The following is a 26,436-nucleotide window of genomic DNA, read 5'->3' as shown; positions in this document are numbered from 1 at the left end:
TCATGCTGTGTTCGCTTCCAGAGCCAATTGCTCAGTGGACGGTAGAATGTGATTGAAAAATAAAACATAATACACACACTCAGTGTATGGTCAGAAATGTGATAGAAGGCCGACAGTCCAGAACAACGGACCAGCAAGACAGTGGAAACATTCAAAAACAAAAATAAAGCAAAATACGATACACTAACCGGGCTCGGTGCTCAGAAAGCTGTGGAATGTGAGGACTGCAACATAGAACACAATGACTTCTTTCTTTTTCCTAACCAAGCCACCCGGTTCCGCCTCTGTTCCTATCCTTAACCAGCATGAAATGATGAGAAAATGGCTTCACGTGTACGACTACCCAAACGATCGAGTTTCGGCCTGCATCGCAGGACTTGTGGGCAAACTGTCAGCCGCCGGAAACTTACTGCCTTACTGAGATGTCAGCGAAAAACAGCCACCCTGCTGTACGGGAGGTTTCCCGAGGAGGCGTTTCCCTCCGTCTTCCACGCCTCCCCACTCTTCAACTGGTCATCAACTTCAAAAGTTTTCGGTCGAAACGGTCGCCCGCTCATCACCGTCGAACCATTTTGCTTCCGGGGTTTTCTGCTTCCAGCTACCTTTATTGCATTGGCCCGCGCCATTCGCATAATGTACGTTTGACTTGGGTTGTTGCAAGAGGGATGCTTTTTTCTATCAATCTTTTCCACCTAAAGCGACACACGGACACCGGTGCAGCCAAGCGATGAGCGATGCGAGAGAGAGATAGAGAGAAAGAGTGAGGGAAAGGATGCACAAAAAAGCAGTAATATCTGACAATGTTTCAAGCGAATGGACTTGATGGGCTGTACACGAAATGGACGAAGTGGCAGAGAAAGAGAGAGCGAAAAATACTATAATGGAAAAGTACAAGAAAAACGAATAAATATACATGAAAACGATAAAAATGTTGCAAAACTAAAAAAAGGGCGAAAACAGCAGTAACGAACTTTTTCGACGACGAAAACGAAAAACATGCCACCGGCACTGACGAGGACGAGATATCACACGTTGTAAAACCCCAAAACCCGAATGGATCGAAAAAAAACGTATAAAAAACTCGAAAAAAGAAACAAAAAAAGCTCTTACCAAAAGGAAACATTGCAACAAGAAAGGAAAACATCTCTGACAAGAAATGACAAGAGAATGAAACAAGGTTCACATGAAAAGCGATGTGATATACACACACATAAAAATGGAAGAGAAGAAAGAGAGAAAGAGAGAAAAAAGTAAACGCTTCCAAATACAATTTGTTCATTCAACCGCAGAAAATATTAAATTAAAAAGGAAACAACCGAACAGAAGGATGACCATCACCGTGGCGTCGTGGATCGGACCGAAAAAAGGTAAGCGCGCTCGAAAGGAAACCGAGAAAGCTAGTGAGCCAAGTGATCCGATAATGTGCCACTTTCGCTCGATTCACCGCTCGCACTTGCGGCACTCACCACCGCCACCACCAGCCTTCACCATGATTCGCCTTCGTGCCTTCGGTACTCATTGAAGTCCACTGTTCTGCATGTGGCACGTGGTTGGACAGCGTAGGAATGTTTTGGGATTATTTTTTCTTGTCCCCCCACCTGCCCCAGTCGTTGCAACATTCGTGTGCTGCAGTGTGCCAGCCGGTAGACGGGTCACTGGCTGCTGGTCTGCTGCAACCCTTAACGTGAAATGCACTCAATTGTGCACCCGCCGATCGCCATTGTGCACCGGTTGCCAGCAACGAACCCGATCCCGGTGGTGATGATGATGGACGGACCACACGGGCAAGATAATAATGAAGATGGACTTTTCTCCCGTGTCAGTGTCCCTCTTTTGGAAGGAAAACAAAAAGGCAACAAACTGTGGTGGAAGAAGTATTGTTTACGGATGAAAAGTTTGGAAAAATAGCGCGTCCACTTACCGCCTGGTCGCATGAAAAGCTGGAGCTTTGTAAACAAAACAACAAAAAAAAGGCCTTCCACCGATAAGTAATTGAATAGAGCCAAATGGACGTGTGATGAGAGGGTTGTTAAGTGGTGGGGACGTGGTACAAGCGATCGAGCGCTACAGAAATGATATCTGACAAAAGTTTCATTTCCTTTGTGTTTGCCAAACATCTATCAATCTCTGCTGCGTTGTAGAGCACGCCTTTGTGTGGAATTGTTTTTTTTTTGGTTTTACTTTTATTTTTATTCATTCAATTAAGCGTTTTTGTGTTTTTACATTTATTTATTTCCAGAACGTTTTGCTCTTATTTTACTTTTTGAAATCGATTTCAAATTTTCATTGGTACGGTAATTTGTTTAAAAAATCCTTTGACACTCATTAAAAAGTCATAGTCATCACATGCTACGTTGACAATACGGCGATAAGCCGTTAAAATAGAACATGCAAAAAAAGCATAATTTGAAATGAAATTTTCACAGTAATTTTGTAAGTCAAAAATACTTTCACATGAACTCAAATGAAATTTAAAAAAAAGAATTTAAGATTTTTAATACATTTTCATTAGTTCAGAAGCTTCATTGTTGACCTCTCACCTCACCTCACCACCTCACCGTTCATTAAACTGCACTGTCCAAGAAGCCTCGCCTGTCAGAAGACTCCTTCCATTAGAAATTCTAATTTATTTACCCAAAAAATTAATCATACTGGGTGTTTGTTTGTGTTCAAACGACCTCATCGCTTTGTTCCACGAACCTTGAGTTCTATGCGACCTAGTTGTTCAAATTATATTGACTTATCGACTGCTAAGTTGAATGAGCTTCATAGAACCGTTGAAAAAAGGTTAAAAGTGTGATTTATTGACTAAAAGTTCGAAATGACCTTAAGAACTAAGCAACCTTTCAATCTTTAAAGCTTCATCGGCTAATCTTATCTTCCTTAATTATTAGGCGCTACAACCGCTTTGCGGTCAGAGTCCGGAACCGCTCGCGGTTCCGGGCCGTCGTCCGCCAATCCGTTATCCCGGCCTTGAAGGCGGATGATTCCACACCATCCTCCCACCTCAATCGCCTTCTCTGTCGTAAAAGGACTTTCTGAGCTGGGTCGTCCGGTGCCATGCGTATAACATGGCCAGCCCATCGGATCGATTGGCGATCCTGATTCGCTGCCCGACGGTGAGGTCGTCATACAGTTCGTACAGCTCGGCGTTGTAACGGCTCCTTCATTGTCCTTCCACACGTACTGATCCAATGATGGAGTTATCTACATCAACTAACATCGAGATTCCTCGGGAAGCTCTTAGGTGGTGAACTTTGTTTATGTTCCGCAACTGATAGAAAACTGAGCTATCAAATTTGACAATCGATCTAGCTTGGTTGTAAAATGTCACAAATTGTAAACTGAAAAACGTAGCAAACGAAGGAAAAAAAGAGTCTGAAACCTGGAAAGTTTTGCACCTACTAAAAGGGGCTTGATAAAAGCAATCACGACCCTAGATTACTCTTAGTAGAAAGGTCTAGCAATATAACTTGTAATAAAATTGATCACGGTGTTGTATGGAAGGACTCCTGTCATATTTGAAGGAGCCATATTTATAATGAGAACTCATAGTTGCTCCCCATAGAAAAAGACTGATCATCGCAAGGACCTAGTTGTATGAAAGGTCAGCCTGTCGATAAGCGGCATGCTCAGTGTTCTTCCCGCCATTACCTAATATTATATTATTTAGCTGTATCAACACGCAAAAGATTTACAACTCTGATCATCGTTTTTCTACAGATACAGTCCAAAATGTCGAAACAGTTAACCTAGGAGACCAAAAGACAAATATTTTGACAGTCAAATAATTTTGATATAAATATTTTATACTTAAAATTTTCACAATTCATGCGTAAAGTATTTTTTCTCCCATCTTGCCTACGTAATACTTTTCCCATTCGAGGCATAACGGTCAGATGGGAATGAAGATGTTTACTCGTCTTTGCCACGCTATCGCTACTCTAATGACAAATGACAGCGCTGACATAATGACAAACGGCAAAATTATGCTAAACTTTTGACAGTGCCCATGGCTGCTGGGGAGAAAAACAGGCGATAGAGTGTCTCACTAGCCAGTCCACGGGGGACGGGGAGTCCATATCCGTTCGACACCCATTTGACCCAACAACTAGGCACACCATCACTCAGCAGCAGCAGCAGCAGCAGCAGCAGCAGCAGCATGGATCGTGTTTAGCTGTATACTTGTTGGATAAACCTCCCAATGAAAAGGAACCACACGCCCAGTAAAAGAGTTGTTTTGCTCTATAATCTTTACCCGGAGTGCCTCATCTGCCTACATCCAGCAGCAGCATCTAGCGTCTTGCCAAGCAAACATGTAACCCGTGCTAGACTCGCAAGTCAATAAGAACTTGATTTTTTGTTTCGCGTTGTGCTTTGAGGGCTGGGAAAAAAGTATTTTCCTCTATGGGATTATTTTTTTTTATTTTTGTCTATGCTCGTGTACTGCCACCACTTATCTTGCAACGCAAAACGAAGACGAACAAAAAGGCACTTCCCACTGTAATTCACCAATTTCGGCATCCCAACGTTTGGGGAAATAGTTCAACAATAATAATATATCATTTTTCTCTCCCAATGCTGCCTTGCGAACATACTTTTGCACACACACGCACACTCGTGTACAAACACATATATGGGTGTTTTTAGGCTACGAACTTGCCAAAGCTTTAGGAAAAAAGTCGTACAGCACACCGCACGGTGGAACATTTTGCTCAACCATATGTGAATGGGTCTTCGTCGCCCACGAGCAGAAATACTTTCCAGCTCACCCAACCTTTTCTATGTTCCCATTCGAGTCACCGATTCTCTCCATCAGGAGTCGTTTTTTTATCCCATCTCCTCTCCACCCCTCCACCTTCCTTCACACTCACACAGCAAAGTATAGCATCATAATGTGACATTGGAAAATTGGAAAACCCTTCCGATTGATGGGGAGAGACAGCGAGTTACCGGTTGATGTGCGTCAACATTAGCGTTCCACTGTGGTCCTGCTCGTGGGGAAGGGATTATTTTTGCGAAGAGAGTGGAACGGTAGTACGGAAAACCTAGCTACACATCGTCCTTTCGGCGCCCAGTCAACTGAAAGAAGCCAAACGGATTCGTACGCTCGCATGCAACGGATGCACGGACGGTGCAAACATAAATGGGTGAATATGTGTGTGCTCGACGCTAAAGCTCGCTCCTCCCCCGCCTCCTTGGAAACATTCGAAAAGGAATAATAATAAGAATATCAAATACACATCCACTTTGAGTTATTTAGTTTTTCTTTTCCCAATCTGTTATTATTCTTCCGCTGCACGTTTTGCACAAAACGACCCCGGAAACGTGCGAGGAAGTTGGAGAAATCAAAATTCAAATTTGGTTTATGTATTGCTTTTTTTTCTCTCTTTTGTATGCATGTGTGTGTGTGTGTGTGTGTGTGTGTGTGTGTGTGTGTGTGTGTGTGTGTGTGTGTGTGTGTGTGTGTGTGTGTGTGTGTGTGTGTGTGTGTGTGTGTGTGTGTGTGTGTGTGTGTGTGTGTGTGTGTGTGTGTGTGTGTGTGTGTGTGTGTGTGTGTGTGTGTGTGTGTGTGTGTGTGTGTGTGTGTGTGTGTGTGTGTGTGTGTGTGTGTGTGTGTGTGTGTGTGTGTGTGTGTGTGTGTGTGTGTGTGTGTGTGTGTGTGTGTGTGTGTGTGTGTGTGTGTGTGTGTGTGTGTGTGTGTGTGTGTGTGTGTGTGTGTGTGTGTGTGTGTGTGTGTGTGTGTGTGTGTGTGTGTGTGTGTGTGTGTGTGTGTGTGTGTGTGTGTGTGTGTGTGTGTGTGTGTGTGTGTGTGTGTGTGTGTGTGTGTGTGTGTGTGTGTGTGTGTGTGTGTGTTTGTGTCCATACATGTATCATTTTCCTCCAAGACGGATAGGAAACGGTCCGTGTGGCACTGTGCGCTCTTTCTCGCCCCCGCTCGCCTCGGTGTATTGGCCACACAACGAAATGGGTTGGACATTTTCGGTTGCATGATAAGGCGGATGCTTTGCTTCGCTTTGCGCACCACTTTTCTTTATTTGACAGTGGGAAAGTATTTGCGGATGCGGACATGTTTACTGCATATTAATAAAAACTGACGTTAGTGCCGATCGGTGGTGGCACTGACACGAGATCATAAGTCAGCATGAATTAATTGATGGTTGACTGGTTACCGAGGATTGATTATTGAGCGTTTAGAGAGCCTTTCTTTTCCCCTGTTGGAGGATGCACGAAAAGAAAACTAAGTTCGTGGATGGCGCGCGTCTTCTTCGTATGGAAAATTGCATTTAATATTGCCAGCCTTGGTGTCTTTCATCTGTCCGGTACAGCGTGTGCACTGCTAGCGGTGCGATACAGCATTAGATAACATCAGCGTTCAGCTTCATCTTTTCTGGCATGACCGAATGGATATGAGCCAGCCCGTGCGCGTACGATCTGGGATGGTATTGACATTTTCCGGTTCGATTGCCATTTTGATGCGTTTTAAATTGAAGATTTCTTCCACTAAGGGAAGCTACGAAGGGGTAGCAAATTTGACGCTCGGACAAATTGTGAAGCAAATGGTGCTCCTGACGGGATGGCTTGAAGTGGGGGATGAAAGGAATATTTAAAATAATTATAAAAAATATGAAAAAGTAATGAAGCTCCGGAAGGAATAATGACAAACAATTTGAAAACCAAAGAGAAATACATGATTAAAGTGTTTGTAAAAAACTGAAAAAACAAAAAAAAAATTGCATGAACTGGATCAAACTTTAATAACACTAAATACTAAAAGATATTTTTAAAGAATATTTATTTTAACTCAACATCAACTCAACTCAACAGATGTTGGTGGTTCACAATGTGAACTTTAAATGAAGAATTATCTAAGCTAATAAAAACAAACATAATAATTTACTTAACAATATCTAGGAAGTGCCTTGTGAAATTTGTTTTAAGTCAACATTGACCAGACGCAATGCACTTTCGTATTGTAAAATTACAAAACTTATAAATTTGCTACACAAATGAATTATGAATAAATGTAGAACTATGAATAGATCAGCCGTAGAGATAATCGCGATAATTTTTAAATATTTTTGGTACAATGATTAACATTAAAAAATCAACTTAAAGTTCTTGTGCTTTTATGGAATCACTGCAATAAGCACTTTTGTTTCAAAAGTAATTGAAATGTTTTGTTAAATTTCACATTCACACAAAGTATTTATATTATTTGTATTTTCTTCATAAAAAAGGAAAAAAGAAAACAATTTATTTATCTATTTACCGTTGATTATGACGGTCCAATGCCGTATTGTCAAAAAGAAAACAATTGTTTAAACAAAAAACATTAAAGTTATTATAAAGAGTTTGTAGAGCTTACCTCATCAACTTTAAGCAAGTAATTATGCTATTTGGAGGATTAACGCCTCCCAATCCTTTTCCCACAACCAAACAGATGACATCAAACGAAGAGTGAAAATGAAAACTGGCAAAACACATTTCCATCATTTGCACCATCCTCTAATACTATAGAAGTGTTTATGTAACTCGTTTATCGGATGAAAGTGGTCAACATCAATCCTAAGCTCATAATTTATTCAACGCAATTGCTGCATTATGCTAAAATCGAGAAGGAAAAATAAAATCGTTCCGCAAAACTTCTCTCCATCTCTCTCTCGCGTCTAATATCATGATAGGTTGTAATTATCAATTATAATTTATACCACCGGCAGCATGTGCAATTTTTCTACCCTTCGGCCTCTATCAACTACTGTACATCATTACTAATTTACCATTTGTTTATTTTCGTTTTTCTTTTCTATTTTCCGTATTTGCATCATTGCAGGTAGGTAAACACACTCCGAAGTCCGGGACAAAGCGGTCTGCCGTTGTACGGTTCAAGTGCTCTGTAGCTGTATTGCTTACCGGGTAGGTGGGCACACACCATCTTATCACGCTTCTATTATTCGAAATCGAACCCAAACCTGTGCGCCAAACGTCGCATGGCAAGTAATAAAATATTCCACCCCTTGGATTGCACTCGGTGCGGGTTGATCTTGGGGCAGGCTCTTCAACAACAGTACCACGAAGCCCGTGGGACAGTGGGGTTTGAGTTCCGGAAGTGGTTGCATCTCTGTTCTTTCTACTCATACCTTCTTTCTTTGTGTGTGTGCTTCGTATTCTCAAGAGCGGCCCAGGAACATGCTCAAGTGTCAAGCTCGAAATGAACCCCGCCCCACTGGATTTTTGGAGGTTGGGTGGGGTGTGGAAGTGTGACCGCTTTTTTGTTCTAAGGCCGTACAAATGCTTCGGACAATGCGTGGCTTTGTGTACGTGCTTGGTGATGCAGTTTTTTTTTGCTATTCGTTTTTTCGCTTACAAGCCTTTTGGGAAGGGACGAAGCACTCGAAAAGATATGCTCTTGAGGCACGATGCTACTCTTAGTGTACTTTTTTTGCCGTTGTATTTGTTACCTTGCGATGGAAGCCTTGAAAGTGTTACCTAAGTCCACAAGTTCCTCCGTCTCGAACCCGTTTCCTGGTGATGATGGTGATGATGATCAACTTTTGAAACGTCGCTGTCCGACGTCCGGAAGTGTCACCTATGATTTGATCTGTGAGCGAACAGTGGAAGTGCGAAAACTTCCGACATCGGAGAAGTCCTACAACAACCGGCAAAGGCAGCACACTTTGCGCCACCGTTGGTAGGATGGCGACGAAGATAGCAATTTATTCTTTAAAGCCTCCGACAACTCACACAGCAAAAAAAAAAAAAATTAGATGCTGGCAGACCAAAGTCCAGCTAACCATCCGTGTTGCATCCGAGTATGGTTTGGAGGGGAGGAGCTTTCCTTCCTACCAAACCCCCATTCTATTCCTCCAAAATCTCCTCATACCGAAGCACAACTTGAGATGTCGCTTTTTAGTGTGGGAAATGATTGCACAAGAAAACAAGACCCAACTTTGCACACCCAGAAGCAAGTTCCCGGTTTCTGCGCTTCTGGTTCTGGTGAACAATTTTCAACCATTCGGTTGTAGGGAGCAGCAACAAGAAAGAGAAGCAAAAAAAAACTAAAGCACCTAGAACATTGGAACACGACAGTGATGGTCCTGTGTGTGAAGAACCAAAAGCAGCACAAGGCAAGCAAAAAAAAAAAAAATTCTCACACAGTGGAAATTTGCCCCCAAACCATTCCATCGCTTCGGCTCGGGTTGGTGGGCACAGTAATAAACGGAAGACAGGATTGGAAGTGACAAGAAGGATGGTAAAAAAGTCTTCCCCAGCTCCCCATCTATCCCATCCAGCGCGTTCAATGTTTTGGGGAGGGCCAGTGATGCCAGTACAGCAGCGTGCACAGTGTACCGCGCAAAGGCAAAAGCTTCACGTCGCTGCTACGAGAGCTGTCAATTAATTGAAGTGATTTATTATAAACTCTCACTGCTCTGCCATTTTTCCGTTTCATTTATCGAGCGTCGGGATCGGTTTGGTTTTCGAAAAGATGGGAAAGGAATTGAGAGCACACAAAAAAAAAAAAACACACACACACACACACACACACACACAGCAGAATCGGTAGCATGCTCACATACTCTGAAGAAGCGCTGGGGCAACTTTCTTACACGATTTCCGCGAAACGTCAAGAGCGGAAACGGAACCCTTGAGTGCTGGGGCTGGGAAGGGTTGGGTGCGGGAGGCACCTTCAATGTTGATTTCCATCACGGAAGCGTCACACGCTCGGCACACCGAAAATCATCGTTATTATCATCATTTAGTGCAACCGTTCGAAGGATGAGAGGGTGTTGCGAATTGGGAACGGATGGTGGCTGGGCGTGACGTTTGTTCCGAAAGCACTCGCCCTATCATCATCATTTTGATCACGGAACACGCTGTCCATCGGAAGGTACAGCAGCACAGGGTGCCAGGGTTGGCCACTTCACGCCTCACGCTAGATGTGAGCGGAGTGAATCTGCTCCACTGCCAGCTAGAGTTACGTTACCTGACGTGCTTGTTTAGTTTTCGACTCGTCGTTCCGTCATTTGGTGGAGGACTTTTCTTACTGTTTTTTTTTTTGTGTTTTTCAAACGGGGGTTGAAGTGACATAGCGCAAACATAGCCTCTTCACGGTGACACTGGCCCTTTAATTAATCTCCTCCAATAATGATCTCCATCAGCTATCAGCCATCAGCAGCAGCTGCTGCTGCTGCTGTTGACCCGCTTTCAACAAGCGGAACTAGAAGACTATATCAATTCATCATGGCACGTCGCGGTGGGTGAGATGGAAGGGTGGTTGTTGTTAACCGTTGCATGTATCGTGGTTGAAAGAGGTTTTTTCGCAATTTTGTACAACCAAGAGAATCTTATTTATGTGAAGTATGGGGTTCATCAGAAACGAACAAATAACAGAACCTCTAGAATAGTTTTATTTTGGAAAAGAGGCGTTTAGAGACGTATGAAGTTTTTAGAAAGCCTCTCAGAGCCTCTATTAGTACATGAAAAATTCACCAGAGACACAGTTAAACAGATTTTGGTAGTATCATAACTTGGATATTATGTAAAGACGATCAAGATACGATTGCTTCCGATCACTCAATCTCCAACACTTATCCTCTTATTTCAATATCTTTCAAGAAAGTCGCTTCGATCCTCGTGTGATCGGAATGTCAAGAAACCTGATTAATTTAGACTTAATCTATGCTCGGGCTCAATGTAGCACGTTCCAGAGGAAAGGGGACAGCGAAATGGGAATCCAAACCTACTACTATCGTACTTTCGTGATAGCGATCAGTCTAGTAAGGCATTCGATGGTCAGCATGACCTAGTAGATCGTTTTCCGCCATCTTTACTTTAACATAGCAGAATTGAGTCTTCTTCTAGTTCGTGGTTATATAGTTGGTCCTTCAAGTTACAGTTCACTCAAAGGGTGTTTCTGACCATAGCAGAACTTAAGTCGAAATGAAAGTTCGGTTTCCGAAAGGACATCTTTTTTTTTCTTATTTAGTTATGACGGCCAGGCCGTATTCCTTAAAATCTATTCTTATATCTAGCTTTACAATTTATTAAACGTATATCCTATTTTGAGGGTAGACATTTCCTTCTGCCTCAATTAAAGTGCACCGTATCCCGGGTGAGCTCGGTGTTGGATGTTGTTGCTGGTTTATTGAACCTTGTAAGGCTACTGCAAAATCGAACCCAGACTTTCTGTAAACGACAAGGTAGCCAGCTACGACCTTAGATCTCCTAGAACTTTTATTGATTCTGGGGCCGAAATAGTGACCGGCGCATGTCGTTGCCACCGTTGCGAACGTGTAACAAAAAAAACAAATAAACGGCGGAAGGGAGAGAGGAAATGGGTCAAAGGACGATTCCCATCATTTTAGCGAAGTCAAACAGAATCCGCACATATTCGAGGTCCTTCTATCCCAGGATTTCGCGCATCGGCTCCACCGGGGATCTTCCTAATGCCCGAAAGGCTGCTAAGAGTCCGGATCTAGCCGCATCGAACTCCACACATGACCAGAGAATGTGGTCAATATCTTGGTATCCGTTGCTACAGCTACAAACGTTCGGAGTCGGCGCTACCCATACGTTGAAAATTGAGCCCTTAAAACCAGGGACGCGCGAGGCGTCCCTGGTCTCTGGCAATCTCAAATGATGTGGCGAGACATCATTTTGAGATTGCCAAAATTTTATACCTCATGTTTTCGAAACTTGAATAACGATTTTTTTTTATAACTTGCTGATGACAGACACGATTTTTGGAATTGATTTCAGTTCTGTAAAATATTGCTTTTTTCTAAAATTTGTTCTTTACATTGAATGTGATAGCTAGAGAGCGATACCGCTAAACAGCTGGTTATCCACTTCTCGGAAGCAAGTTTTGTTAAATAATAACCACCTTTATTGGTAACAACATGGTATCCACGGTGCCAAGATATAATTATTAAGTCATCACTCTCTGTACCAGGTCTAGGGGCGGGCAGATCAAACCGAAAGTGTAGTCGTTGCAAACGGCTGTGACACCATTTCACATCAATTAAACACACCCGAAGCCCAAAGTCTCGGGGTGGAGTTTGTCCTGTTAAAACTCTCCCATACATACATCTATCTATCCATGCTGCACACCAAAACAATCGTCCACCGGTCGAACCAAGAGCGCCTCAGTGTCCCAGTGGTACAGTTTAAATATTTATTTTACACAAGCAAACCAGAGCGACCAACTAGCTGCGACGACGAGGATCAACCAAACTCCGGCGCAATACCGATTGTGTGCTCGGCGTCTTTCTCATGGTCCTGCACGGGGGTACCGCCTGCTTGATTTGGTAAAATAATTACAGAAAAGTTGACCTTAACATGTTCCCATTGTCGTCTGGAGGAGTCGGGGTGATATGGGTGGCAGTAGTTGTTGCTATTGTTGTGAGCTAGCTGTCTCCGCCAACTGTCCAACTGTGTCTCGCATTTTGTATTCCGGAACGGTTGACTCCGGGAGACCCTTGCCGGTACAATTAGATCAATAAATCTCATCTGCTCCCGGGGCCCATTGCTGCCGACATCCTTCTCCGTATCCCTCTGCGTCGTTGTTTTGTGACCGTGACGTGGCTGCCATGCCTGCCGAACTTTACACACTGAAGACTGAGGCTTAGGCAGGCAAGCTTAGCTATCCTTTTTGCTGGGTGACCCTTTCAGCTGGAGAGGCCGTACCGGAGGCATATTTCAAGGAATACGGGTGTGAATGGAAAACGAGTAGTTTGTTGTGCAGCAGATGATTTCCCACCTCGCCCTCTAACCACAACCTTCCCTAGCAGTGGGTGGCTTGGAGTTGAAAACGGTGGCCTCGAATCGTAATGTGCTGAGCCTTAAAGAGGCAAGTCGTCGAAAAGCGGGCCCAGCCAGACCCAGCCGTGTGAAGCATGTGAAGTGTCCCCAGTTTTGGAGCACGTACCAGCACCGACACGAAAATACACATACACACATACACACATTCCTCTTATGAGGTGGAGGCAGCAAGGGGACGCAATCACACGCACACGCTTACATGCCATTTCGTTTCTAGTGACAAATGTAAATCACTTAACCATGTGACCCCTCTCGGCCGTCGGTGGACGTTGTGCCGGGTCGCGCCCATGCTTTCCGTAGAACCGATGGTGAACAATTGTCTAACAAAAGCCGGATCCCGGATGGGACGAAATTTTGCCAACCGATTCCGATTTGAATGCCATTCGTAAATGGTTTTCCAAAATTGCTTCACAGCGTTTACCAGCACTGAGAAGTTGGATGAGCATTTTTGGGAGTTTTTTTATGTTTCTCCTGCGTGTGGAAGGTTGATGAGATTTTCAAGCTCAATTTTGTTTCACTCTTATCTTACTTCATCGTATTTAAGAATCCATTTTTAATCCTTATATGTTCTTTGTTCGGTGCAGCAATTTTCTCCAATGCTTCTTAATGTTCTGAAAAGCTTATGTAGGATTGTGATGTCGCCGTGTCTACGGCATTATTCCCACAGGACCCTCAGTTGTCTGAAAGTTATAGCACTCGGCACACCGTGCGACCTCGCGGACACCAATGTACTGACCCCAAAAACGAAAGACGGTACATGACGTGCAACATTTAAATTAAATGTTGATCTGTGTAATGGCGTAATGGCTACGCTACCCAACGGGTGGCTGGTGTTACTGTTTTCGTTGCTCACTTCCCATCCAAGCCCATGTCCAGGCAGGCGAAACTCAGTTGTTCTGCAGCTCGTTGGCAGCTGAAACCCTCCGGCAATGTCACGCTGGCAGCTCACTGTAACATTTATGGCGTATCAATTCGATACATTTCGGACAGAATATCCGCGACTGACACAATGCTTGCTTCTCGTTCTGACTGCTTGCACCAGCCAAAGCAGCTGTTCGAGATGTTCTTTTGGGGGTGAAGAAAATTACTCAACCCCGTCCCGCGCCCAACTTTTCCGATGCTCCGTTTTCGCTGCATTGCCTGGCGTTATCAGTGGGGACGCTCGAAACTGTTGACCTAGCAAACGCCACACGAAGCTTTGCATACAAACATCTCCAGCAGTCGGTCGGTACTTGATGTAGAATAAGCGTGCTTGAAGGAAAACTGTAACAACCTTCCCCGAAGCAAAAGGCACTGCTAACGCACGCATGGGCGCATGGGTGGTTTGACCATTTCGGTAGGATGATGGTGAGGACACTAACGACGGTCACGGCAAGCACCGGTCGAGTTACTTCAAAACCATTTGTGCGGCCAATTCTAGCCGGGGCGAGTTAGAGCGAAACAGCACAACATGCTGCGATTGTCATGTTTGTCCATTTTATGTGTGCCATGGAAAATGCACAAATTGTGCACTGGTGCACACGCATGCAAAATCTCCCCTTTTTGCGAGCTCCTGCCACCCGGGATGCGAATGAATCCTGCAAGGGGAACTCTGGCTGATATGTGGCTGTGTTTGCAAATGCGATTCATTTCGTTGGAGCTGCTTGTCGTGCAGGACATGTGAGTTGCTTTCTCACTCGCACACGCCAGCTGTCATAATGGTGCGCACCCGAGAAGGACCTCAATCATTTACGAATGTGGGTTTATGCAAGGAAGCGGGTACGTGACTGGCAGAGCAGGAGATACACAATTGTTACACACCCTTTTGGAGCTTCTCCCTCAAGGTGTGTGTGTGTGTGTGTTTGAGCCCTAGCACGATGTCAAACATCGCGTCCATGTATCATGCTTATGCACACGACAAGGACGAACTTGTCGCCCATGCCCTGCAAGAACGTCGCCAGTGGCGACTTTTCGAACCCCAGGCTTTTTCCTTTTGCCAGTTGCAGATGATGGAATGGTCCGTCGAGTTACAGCGGGGCCATTTACGGCAGGTTAGAAGGGTGGAGACGACGGGGTTTACATCGTTTCATTCAGGACAATTTAATTGTAATAACGTTTCATAAACATGTAATTGTAATGGGATTGTAATGCAAACCCTATTGTCTACGATGTGGTCAATTTAGCTGCACTTTGACGGTAGCATTTTTGCATCCATTACGCCGTTGTTACAGTTCAGTGCAGTGAAGGATGGAGAGAGAGAGAGAGAGACAGGGCCCGAGAACGTGCATCACACGCTGCGCTTTTCACAGTTTGTGATTGTTGTGACCAACAAATTTTTTGTTTTTTTATGTTGTTTTTTTTTTCTTTGCGTCTTCTGAATGTGTATTTGCTAGTGCATGCCATTTCTAGCACCAAAGCTGGGCGTGGGTTTGATACATTGAGGCAATTATTTATGTCGCCTTCCCCACCCCCCCGCCATAACTTCAAGCGAACAGTTTTGCCACGTTGCATTTTACTGACACACATTGGCAAGCGACTGGCTGATGAATAAAATAAAAATATTTTACACACAGCAGTTTTTAAAAAGTTTTTTTTTTTCAAATTCAATACTCCATATTGTGCTTTGTTTTTGCGGATATAACGCTTTACATGGGTATGGGTTGCTATAGATTCGATTATAAGTATAATAGATGGTGTAACAATGAAAACGATTCAGTTATAACCGATTGTGGCATAGGCGGTTGACAGCATTATGCGCGAAGGTTGTAAAGTGAGTAATTATTATTTGTAGCGATTGGTAACAATAAACAATTTACTGAATAAAATTAATAGGCTCAGGTGATAACCATACCTCATAAATAACACCTCCTTTCTGTGTTCGATAGACGCCGGAGACTGGCTTTGTGGAAATGGACAATTATGACAGATTGTAATTTGCATCGATTGATCTTTAAAGACCAGCTCAACCAATAGATTTAGTTGGAACAGAATTGTGTGATGCAGTTTTAAAAATAATGATTAAATTATTTTATTTGATAGGCATAATGTTTACAATTAAATCTTTTTTATTTGATGTCCAATTAAGAAGACAAGTAATTTTTCTTGTTTGGTGGCGATCCAGTTGTAGAGGCGACAGTGACGTCAGCCTTCAAACGGCTGGGCTGGGCTTCAAATCGCAACTGAACCGTTCCTCCGTAGTGAGAATTGGCTATCCAATTATGTTTTTTTAAAAGGTCGGAAAAGCAACTAGATGCCCAGAGGGACCCTTAGGATGCCGTTCAGCTAGCAATATTTTTTATCCGAATAAGGAAAATTTTATTGAACTGAAAATAAGCTTATTTTTTTCTCGATTTTCTCAAATATTCTCACAAAATATGTATCCTTTCATCCTTACAAATTAAATCACTTCTCAAAAAGAATCATTTTTATCACTGTATTTGTTAGTTTGCTTGTTGTTTAATCTTTGGCCTCTCATCTGCCTTTTTATTCATATAAAACGGTCAGGACTTGAAGCAAATTTACAGATGAAAACTCATTTCCTTTTGTATGAAAGATTTTGCCTTCTCCAAGCTGTAAAAGGACACCATATCCCGATGGAACTTGGTTGGTTTTGTTGGGTGTTGTTCTACTATCCGAAGGTCGAGTCCTGTTAAAAACTAGGCGTCTTTATCGTGGGAAGACACCTTATCCTGGGTGTTCATGCAACGGTAGAGAAATAGGGTCCATGGCGAGGTTCCATATACAAATCCGATGTATCGTATTATGGAGCTCTATGTCTGGCCTCCTTGTCTTTTCATGCTGACTTGTCTCCAAGCGTTTGATTTGTGCTGTACCGGACCCTTCGCACATCGTATTTATTCAGCCTCTCTGGAGCCTTCACGAATTTTTGGCGTCTCTGGCGAACTCTCCAACTCCAACCTTCGCACAAGACAATGCGGTTTGGAGTTTCGATAGCATTTTTCAAATCATCAGTTAGTTTCCACTGTGTTTTTCCCTTCAAAAGGTTCACATCCGTTTTTATCAGTCTTTTGATCGAAATATGTTAAACACAAATAACTGCAACTCAGAGACCAATCGTCTAGAAACTGTCAAAGTCTTGCACATGCCTTTTGAAGGTTACAAGGCTCTATATCATAACTATGGCATTCACATCTGTGAGAAAAGATATAGAATTATCATCCCAGCGATTACGTATGTCGCTCATTTATATTTTTAATTGAATTTTTAGTTTATTAGCCATTTTTTAAATATAAAGCTGGGAGTGGAAACATCGTCTTTCAAAATGTTTTCAAAAGTAGTTGGAGTCTCTTTTCTCTTTATTCTTCTTCTTGGCGTAAAGACCTTCTAAGGTCACGCCGGCCATAGAATGGCTTACTAAACAGCCGACGTAGTTGGATAGTCAGTCCTCACTACGGGGGGACGGTCCGGATGAGATTTGAACCCCGGTCCTGCCGTTTGAAGACCGGCGCCGCTGTCACCAATACCACCGGGCCGCTAACTCCCCCACCCCCCACCCCCAGCGGCTCTCTTTATTATTGGGTTTAGTTTTTTAATTAAATTCTATTTAATTAAATTTAATTAAAGTATTTAAAGACATTGTTGACAATATGGCGTTAAGCTGTCATATTTAATAACAAAAAAGTTCAAACTTCTCTTTAAATGTCGTTGTTCTTACCTATATTAGAGTTGATAACATCCTTGTATTATCAAACGCTTTTGTTGAGTTCAGTTCTTTCATTCAAAATATTTGCATTGTTTTTAAAGTATATTTTATGTTTTATTTGCACTTGGCCAAGCTTTTATTATTTTTCCTGTCTGTAACTCAACATCGATACCTTATTAATCGTTTATCCATTAGATTGGTTCAGTACTATTAAGGATTGAGTGAAAAACTCAGGTTTTTTGCAAACATTGCAATACAAAACATTGCAAAACCTTAAAAATTTGTCTACGCATGCATACAAAACAACTTCAGTAACCAATCCTCAGGTCTGCGACATTGAAAAGCGTTCACGATACGACGCAATTTCCTACCAGCAGCAGAGGAACACACACACCCAACATCAACCATCATCATCATCATCATCATTCCCGTGTTGCATTCTACCATCCAGGGTGCATCCGACCGTTTTTCCACGGTGCGGCCTCAGAGCCGTCCCCAGACGCACACGGTACAAAAACACCTACCGGAAGCATGTAACATACTCCCTCCATACGAGTCCTTTCGGTAAAATCCTGGATTCCAGGGCTTAAAAGGAAGGAAGTATGGGACGAAAGTGCGTACCAGTGTGTGTTTGTGTGTGCCTCACACGTGCGAGAGTGTTTGCCAAATTCCGTAGCTCAGCAGCCAGCAGCTTTCCATTCGAGACTGAACTTTTCTCACCTAAACCTGAATTCTTGTGGCGATGTGCGAGCTAGCAGACTGTGCTAGCGGGTAAAAGCCCATCGGTTGTGCCGTTCGCACTCATCCAAAGGTCGCCAATGAAAGAGCCTTACGCGTGCCGGCTTTTTCTCGGCTGCCTCGAGGAAATCACGTGGAAAAGCTACTTAAGAGTGGCGTTTGTCGGTACTGCGTGAAGAGTGTGGCCATTCGCACCGATAAGGATAACGGATGTGCGCGTTTGCCGAGCTACGCGGCATCTGTGCGAGAGTGAGAGATGTTCGGTTTCGTCAGGTTGCCGTCGGTCGATGCCGTCCGACGGCCGACGGCGGTTGGCGATAGTCGGGTCGTCCTGTTCACTCCTGTAATCGTTTTGGGGGAAGGAAAGGTGCGGGTTTTTGTGCGTCCGAGGCGTTAGTAGTGTGCGGGTGCCGTTGGCATTGACTGTACGCGTGCGTACTACTGTATGTGTGTGTGAGTGGTACGTACACAGGGATGTGTTTGTAGCAAAAGGAAATTTGTGTAATTTTGCTACTTCACTCCTTGGCTCAAGCTCGCGGATGAAGGAACGTATTTTGCATGTCACCAATCGTATGAACTGGATGGAATTTTCGGTTCTTTTAAGACAAATTAGCAACAGTAGATAAAATGACATTCGAATACTAAATTTAATACATGAAGTTGTGCAGCAAAATCACGTTTCCTTTTCTATCTTTATTATTTCGTTTTAAAATTCGAATAATTTACTTCCTTTATAATTGCACGAGGATGTGTTGGTACATATTTTCTTGCCGTCGAAAAATATGTTTTCCTTCACGTGTTTGATTTCTCTTGCATTTCCACTCACTCGCCACCCGCTTTCATTGCATGCCAAGCAAGGGAATCACTGCTACACACTCGTATTGCGTTCCACAGCAGACTTGCTCAACAGTGCGTGATTGAACTCTGCGTCGTTCTCGTCGTGCTTGCCGTTTTCCTCGAATTTCCGCGCTTTCCCCGTGTCAAGTGCGTAGTGTGCGCCCGCAGGGGAAATTGCGTGCATTGCATGCGTACGTTCCGTCATCCGTATTGGTGAAGCATTCCACCGCCGGAATGGTCAATGTTGGTGTGAGGCAAAATATTTTTGGAAACAATTTTTATCGCTGTTAGCAGTCTCGGTCATCGGATGCTAGTATCACGTGAATTTTAGTGCTTGTTAGTTTAGTTTATAAATGCTTTATTTAACTTGAATTCTGTCTGAATCAGCAGTAAAGACGATTGCTAGTTGTAGCATGTCACTTGAAGCAGGGAGCAGTTTCTAGCAAATGATTCAACCAATAATCTTTTTATGCACTTCGATTGGAATGCCTTTAAATTCACTCACAAGGTTGTCTGTTTATCGTTTCGTGTTTTTTTCTTTCCTTTTTTATTATTCGGCCATGCGTTCTCACTAACCACACAAAAACAGCCTATTAGAAGCAACAAACATTACTGGCAAGAACCCCCACGGTGCGAGAGTGTAACAAATCTGACGCGATTTTACCAGTGCCCATGCCCATGCCCAGGTTCGGTGCGGAGCTATCGCAGTCTCTCGAACACACCGAGCACCGAGGCCAACGTATGGGTTGGAGTTTTCCTTTTCGGCCGACACAGGCTGCAAAGGTACACACAACGGGTCGTCTCGTTTCGTCAGCCGGCGCCGTATAAAAGCCGTGGTGAATTTGGGCTGTACTCGCACTGTCGGACGAAGGCTTTAAAGGAAAAAAAAGAGTCATCATATGAAGGATAAACTCACCACCTGTTTTCGAAACCAACGGTCGATGGTGAATTTGATTCGAACTTCGAAACAAACCCGCACACTCGGCACATTCGGTCCACCGAGCAGGACTCGCTCGCTCGGTCGTTCTCTCGCTCTCCGAAGAGCCGAGCATGTCCCCGCCAATCCTTGCAAAACGCTTCAAGTGGAGACGCTTCGTGTGTGTGTGTGTTTGTGTGTGACGTTCGTTTTCGTGTACGGTTCGGTTTTGGAGCAAAAGAAAAAAGAAGAACTCGTGACTTCGGGCTTGTTGAAAAATGTCGGAATCCCACCGGTCGGGATCGGGTTCGTGTTCGGGCTTTCCATTGCGTTTCGTGCATGAACATCCGGGTTGGGGGGGGGTGATACAAGCAAAACTCGAACCCGAATCCTACCTCTTCTTCACTCTCCCCCACAGCACTTCAGGACCCCCCGCAACCTCACCCCCCACCCGGTTGAAACCGTAATAGGGAATAGTGGACGGGACGGGAAAAGCGAAATCCTGCTGTGTGTGTTTCCCGCGCGTGTGTCTGTGTATGTATGGTATATGTCCTGGCTCGTGCCGTGTTGGGCCGCTACAGTTTTCGTAGCTAACCCCACTTTGTTGCTACCCTTATATTGTGGTGGGCCCTGCCCGGAACAGTTAGTACTCATCGTATCCTCCTCATTCGCTGTTTAGCGCTAGTCGAGTTTACGTCGATTAACCGTCCCCCGTTGTTTGTTGATTTTATTGCCACATACATACACACGGTGCTGCCGAAGCAAAGCGACACACGGTGACGAGAAAGTCGAGATAAAAGGAGGAAGGAGAAAAAAAAACAACAAACGTGTAGGGAATCGACACGCACGCACGCACGCGAAAAATTGGGAGAAAAAATCGTCGCCCCACGCGTACGTGTCACGGATTTTCGTCCGATTTTTGTTTGCTACCGCGCGAACGGGTTTGTCGTGACACGAAAACGCACGGCACGGCACGTAGCTGTGTACGGGTGTAGGTGAATGTGAGTGAGTTTTGTAGGTGTGTTGTGTATAGTTCGCACAGAACTAGAAGGCAGTAAGTAGAGCAAACCAGGGGAAATTAGTGTTTTTTTTTGCCGGTGCGAAGAAAAATTGTGCTGGAAAAAGCATCCCCCACCCCCAAAAACCACAGGGCACAGTGATTGCAAGTGGTTTGTGGCAAGCGTGTGTCGAGTGTGTGATCGTTGTTTGTGCATTTTCGGTCGAAGTAAAGTGTGGTAGAATTCCAATGTTTCTTCGGTTGATTTACGAGAAGGGTGACCAAAGTCCATGCAAGTGTTACTTGATACACCTGGTGTAAATGAGAACATAAGTGCATACGACCATCACGCAGGAACATTTTGGAGGAAAATCATCAGCTTTTCCCCACACCACTGTACGGAAAGCTCCACCGGGAAGGACCATTCACGAAGCAATCATTTTCGTTCGCTTATTCCCGGAAACGATATTCTCTTTTTGACGAAATAAATTGGACGTTCGTCAAACACACCCCGGAAGAGAAAAGGAAAAAAAGAAACTGAACTGAAAGCCAGTCAGACCAAGGATCCAAGGTGTTGTGCTGTGTGTACGCACTGTCCTGCCACGAGCACACTGTACGAAGCAGCGAGCTAACCGCTGATTGCCATTTTTCCCTTCGATCCGGTTCGTTAGTGAGTGGGCTGTGCGTGCTGTGTGTGGTTGTGCTTGTTGGTTTGTGTATGTGCACGCGTGTTTCACGAAAAACACAAAAAAAAACGATATTAGAACGAAATTTTCCTCCAAATCACGCTCCCTCCGTTCCTGCCGCATAACACGCGAGCGAACCTTTTGGGCGACTAACGAACAAAAATCCTACTGCAAAGAGGGCTTTAACGTGAAAGCATCTTGAAGTTTCGGTGTTTGGTTGTAGTTGATACGCACAGCAGCAGCAGCAGCAGCAGCGTGGTCGGTGCGCTCTTGACAGACCAGGAATTGAAGTCTCCGTTACACATTAAAGTCGTGTGCGGTAGGGCTGTGCCGGAATTAAGTTCGTCGCAATTTGAAGTGAACGAAAGTTTAGAAATTTTCGAAGCAAATACGTATGGACGAGAGCATACGAATGTAGTTTGAGCCTGTTGTAATAAAAAAATATTTAAAAATATTTTGCATCGTGAAAAAACTTTTGTAAAAGGCTAGGCGCCTCCATTAATAGCACAGATTATCGAGAAAAGCGTTAGACCTGTTTTCTCGACATTAGATTTTTCTTTTAATTACTCGAGGTATACACTTTTTAATCAAAACCACAGCAATTCAAGCGGAATATTATGTCTGCAAAATTTTTAATAATGTTTTAACATTTATCCTTTCTAGTAGTAAATCACCGTGACATTGTGTGCTAAAGCAATAGCCGCAAAAAGTAGTTCAAAGAGTAGTTCAAGTAGAGTTTGACATCTTGTTTTCGTGGCTTAAGGAAGCGAAGCAAACCGAAAGCAACCGTGTGCAGCCGTTGCTCTCCAATCACTAGGTAAAAAAAAATCAAAGGCAACGGCCCGTCGAAACGAAACGGTGCGCCCTGCTTAAAGTTGTTTAAAGTTCTACACTGTGCCACCAGTATAATTCCGCGTCCGCCGGTTTTCGGTTGTTTTGAGTGTTGTTTCGCCAAGTGAAGTTAATAACGCGCGCGCGTAGTTTTCGGGAAAGAAGAAATAATAATATCCGGAATCTTCCTTTTGGCAAAGAAAAAGCAAGGGAAGTAAATAGTCGAAATATCATTTCGCTATTTGTAAAAGGCGGAAGTATAGAAAGCGAAGTGGTGTTACTTAGTTTTCGGTGTTGTGATTGTGTGCGCTAAACCCTCTCCCCGGCAACCCATTCGATCCGCGTCAAGCTATTCTAATACTCGTGTTTGTTGCTGTGTCCTCGTCACACACACGCACACACACACACATACTCGCACCTAGTGTTGGGTTAGGCCAGTGTATAGAGGAGAGAAGAAAAAAAAGGGGAACCAAGCGCAATCCCTTCTGCTACCACCTGCCTGCCAGCTTACCCGTGTCAACAAGCGAACAACCCAACACTCAGCAGTCCACAGCTGAGGCGTGATCCGGAGGAAACAAAACCGACAAAAAAAAAAAAAAAAAAACCCCAGCAGCACTCTACCCTAGGACGGGCAGAACGCGGCAAGTGCGAGTGTGGTGATCAGGTTTTTGGAAAATTTTCGAGGAACGACCCCTGGTACGACGCAAACGGCCTCAAGATTTTCCCGTCCACAATTAAGGAAATAACGGCGCCAGTAAACTACTTCCTAACGAAAAAAGTCATTGTAAGTGAAAACGGGCGAGATGCACGAAGTTTTGTGAATTGCTCCTTTATTTCTACCTTCTATTTTACTCAGAAATGTCAAATTTTCGCTGTTGTGACGGTTTTTGTGTGTATTTTGTTTGTTTTATATATCTTCAGATTCGTATTTTTCTTCACAACTCTTGATGTACGTGTATTTGTGAGACTGTGATTCCGGTTTTAATTCATATAATTGTTCGACCTTTTTATTAAAATGATCTACAAAATAATTTTCCTCTGAAATTTTCAAACAATTTTTTTTTTAAATCCTTCCAAAAATATTGAAAAATTTACGAAATGCTGTAGAATATGTGTTCTTAAAAAACACACACACCTTTCTGCTCGAAACATGCACCTTCAGTTCTCGTAAAGCAATCTCAAGTCTTCGAAGACCCTACCGAAAAGCACCTTCGTTACGTTAGCCCACGTACTGTTTTACCCCTGCAACACACATACACACAGACACAAGACGTCATGCACACCTTGGTGGCCTTTCGTTGAGAAATGTGCACGACATTTTTCAAGCGACGAACTTGAGCGAGAACGGAAACCCGAAAAAATGGACCCCAATGTTTTTAAAGCTGGGTAACACACACACACACACACACACACACGGTCCACAAGGATATCTCAAACCGGGCGAAAAAAGGAAGAAGTCGCTTCAGAAAATATTCGTCGGTCTCCTTAGCCTTGAAGATACTTTGCCGTGCTTCCCACATCCATCCCCGGTGGCTCCCCAGCAGGAGATTCATAACGACAGGGTACCGTAAGGCACCCGGCAAGAGCTGTAACGAACGCGAAGAATAACGAACGCCCCGGAATGACGGTGACATTTCCGTTTCCCTCTTGTTGCCGCATGTTGCCTCAAGGGTTTCCTTCCAAAACCGGCTGTATTGCTGTAAAATTTCCTTTTTTTTTCTCCTCTTCTTGCCACTCTAAATGCAAGATTGTATGTGTGTGGGTGGGTTGCAGTTCGCACTGTGGACACCGTCAGGTCCCGGCGACTGTTGAAGTGGTGTTGTGCTCTGCTCGATGAACCAGCGAAGAACCCACTGACGGGTATCAACCCAAATAAAGCAGAAGAAATCGAGAACAAAAAACAAAAAAAAAAACTGCAACAATACTGAAGGAGTTTTTGCTCGTGCCCACGGTTTCTTGTCGCTAAATCTTTCGCGTCAGCAAATGTCGCAAAACGGGAAAGGCAACCAAGGCGTGCGGTTGAGGCTGGAGGGTTCTTTACTCTCGAATTTTACAAATTTCTTTTCCCACATTTTAAGGGGCCACTCACTTGGCTGTGTTTGTGAGTAAATGCGTTTTTTTTTTTGGGGCCTCTCTCTCTCTCCTTCACTCTGCGTGAAGGGTAGCAGGTTTTAAAAAAACTCGTTTTTTTTCGGTGATGTGTGTTGTTCGGCTGTACAACCCCAAATACAGACGAAAGGCGAAGAAGCTCAGCTGCATTAAAGTTCGAGGTAACATTTGGTTCCGGCAGCTCCAACGGTTTCCATCAAGTTTAGTTTCGTGTTCCCTTTGGTGCCAGTGGGTGAATTTGGTTCGTCTGGTAAGTTGTCGTGCAGTTGCTTTCATTTGGTACACTCATTTAGGCAACCGAAACCGAAATCAGAGCAAACTTTATGAGCTAAACGATCGTAAAAAAATATTTTCATTTGTCCTCCCTTTTTCTGTGGCCTGGTGTTGTTGCATGTTGACTTTGGTGGACAGTTTCGGGTAGTTATCGACCACTGCCAAAAGACGAAAACCGGCGAAAACGCACTTGCACTTGGCTGAACTTCTGTCAGTTGTAAAAAAAAAAAAAGATTGGAGGAAATATTATGAGTTTTACTCGCTTTTCCGATCCCAACACTCCCCATCTCGGACAAATGCTATCAAAGCCACTGCCTGCGATGCGGCGGTTGGCGACGACGTCAAACGGGCGATCATAACTTTACCGTCACAATCGGACGACGCATCGTTTGACCAGAAGGGACCTAAAATGTTTAACGATGCGCTAGCTGGGTACCACCGGGATCGAACGGGTCGATTGATTTTCCCTCGATTTGGTGCGAGTGTGGTGGATTTCAAGGCCACCGAACTGGACAGAGAAGCTGCGCAAAAAAACACACACCATCGAAGCCCATCGAATCCATCGAATGCGTCCAGGTTGATGGAAAAGTTGGGATAGAAAAGTTTTTCCACTTTTTTTTTGGTGTTGTTTTTGGTGTGCGGTGTTGGGCTAAAGTGATTTTTCTTCACTTTACACGCTGGACAACTCGTGAGTTCGTTGCGGGTTGCCGACCCCGGGTATTGGACTGGAATTTAGCGCACCGTAGCAAAGGAAAAACAAAAATCGACGAATAAATTACGGTCTCGCACAACACAGCGAGAGAAAGAGGGATGGTTTTGGGTTTCCTTGCCTGTGTTCTAGCTGCAGCCACCCGATCCGATCATGGACTCCGATTAATATCGCTTTTAGAAGAGGGGGAGGGCAAAAATCCAGGAAAAACAAACCATGTGTACGCCCATTGCAATATTTCAAAGTAGAATGTACCCGAGAAAACAAAACAGGTCAAAAAAAAACCCCGACTTGAACTGCCCGAAACTCAACCAAAGGCAAACAAAACAGCGAGCGAGAATCGATAAAAAAAAATCAGCAAACGTAAACCGAAAGCAGCACCCACACGATACAAACAATCCGGAAATGACCTTTCAACCCCCTTGTTTGGTCGTCGGCTTCATCGTACCCTTTTTGTCCTCACCCGGAAGGGTCGATTTTGGAAGCAAACGTTCTAGCGTGTTGTTTGTTTGAAGTGTTTTCTACGTATAACACACTGAAACACGTTGGAAAAAAACCTCAGTTCCCTTACGTTTGGAGACTTGATTCGTGGAAAACATGGGAATTTCTTGCTCGGCACACATGCAAAACCGGTTTGACCATCACATCACAGCGTATCTGCCGTGCTGGACACCTTGGGGCTAGAAATGAGAGCACATTTAACGCAGCCACAGCCACAGCTAAACAAAACCGTGAAGGAATTCCGTCTCGGAAAAGGGTCCCACGGCGATGGATCGGTCCTTCCGCACGTGGACCAAGAAAAATGGTTCTTTTCCGCCCGTTTTGGTTCCTTTCCAAGTTTGAAGCTTTGGAAATGACATCAAAACAACCTGTATG

At 44.0% G+C, this 26,436-nt stretch overlaps 1 protein-coding gene across 7 annotated transcripts in view; it reads left to right on the top strand.

Annotated features, from left to right (window-relative positions):
• Window positions 1-26,436, top strand: part of LOC126562505 (RNA-binding protein Musashi homolog Rbp6) — a 584,848-nt gene that overhangs the window by 302,981 nt on the left and 255,431 nt on the right. For 2 of the 7 annotated variants that reach the window (XM_050219032.1, XM_050219031.1), the window contains exon 1: window positions 23,106-23,253. The exons of the other annotated variants lie outside the window; for them this stretch is intronic. The gene's annotated coding sequence lies outside the window, so the exon portion shown is untranslated. Of the gene's footprint in view, window positions 1-23,105; window positions 23,254-26,436 lie in introns of those variants that run through there. 7 annotated transcript variants of the gene reach the window in all.

The sequence above is a fragment of the Anopheles maculipalpis genome, chromosome 3RL (assembly GCF_943734695.1).
Source record: "Anopheles maculipalpis chromosome 3RL, idAnoMacuDA_375_x, whole genome shotgun sequence".
Lineage (NCBI taxonomy): Eukaryota > Metazoa > Arthropoda > Insecta > Diptera > Culicidae > Anopheles > Anopheles maculipalpis.
The sequence above is the reverse complement of the archived record's forward strand: the minus strand, read 5'-3'. Positions and strand labels throughout refer to the sequence as shown.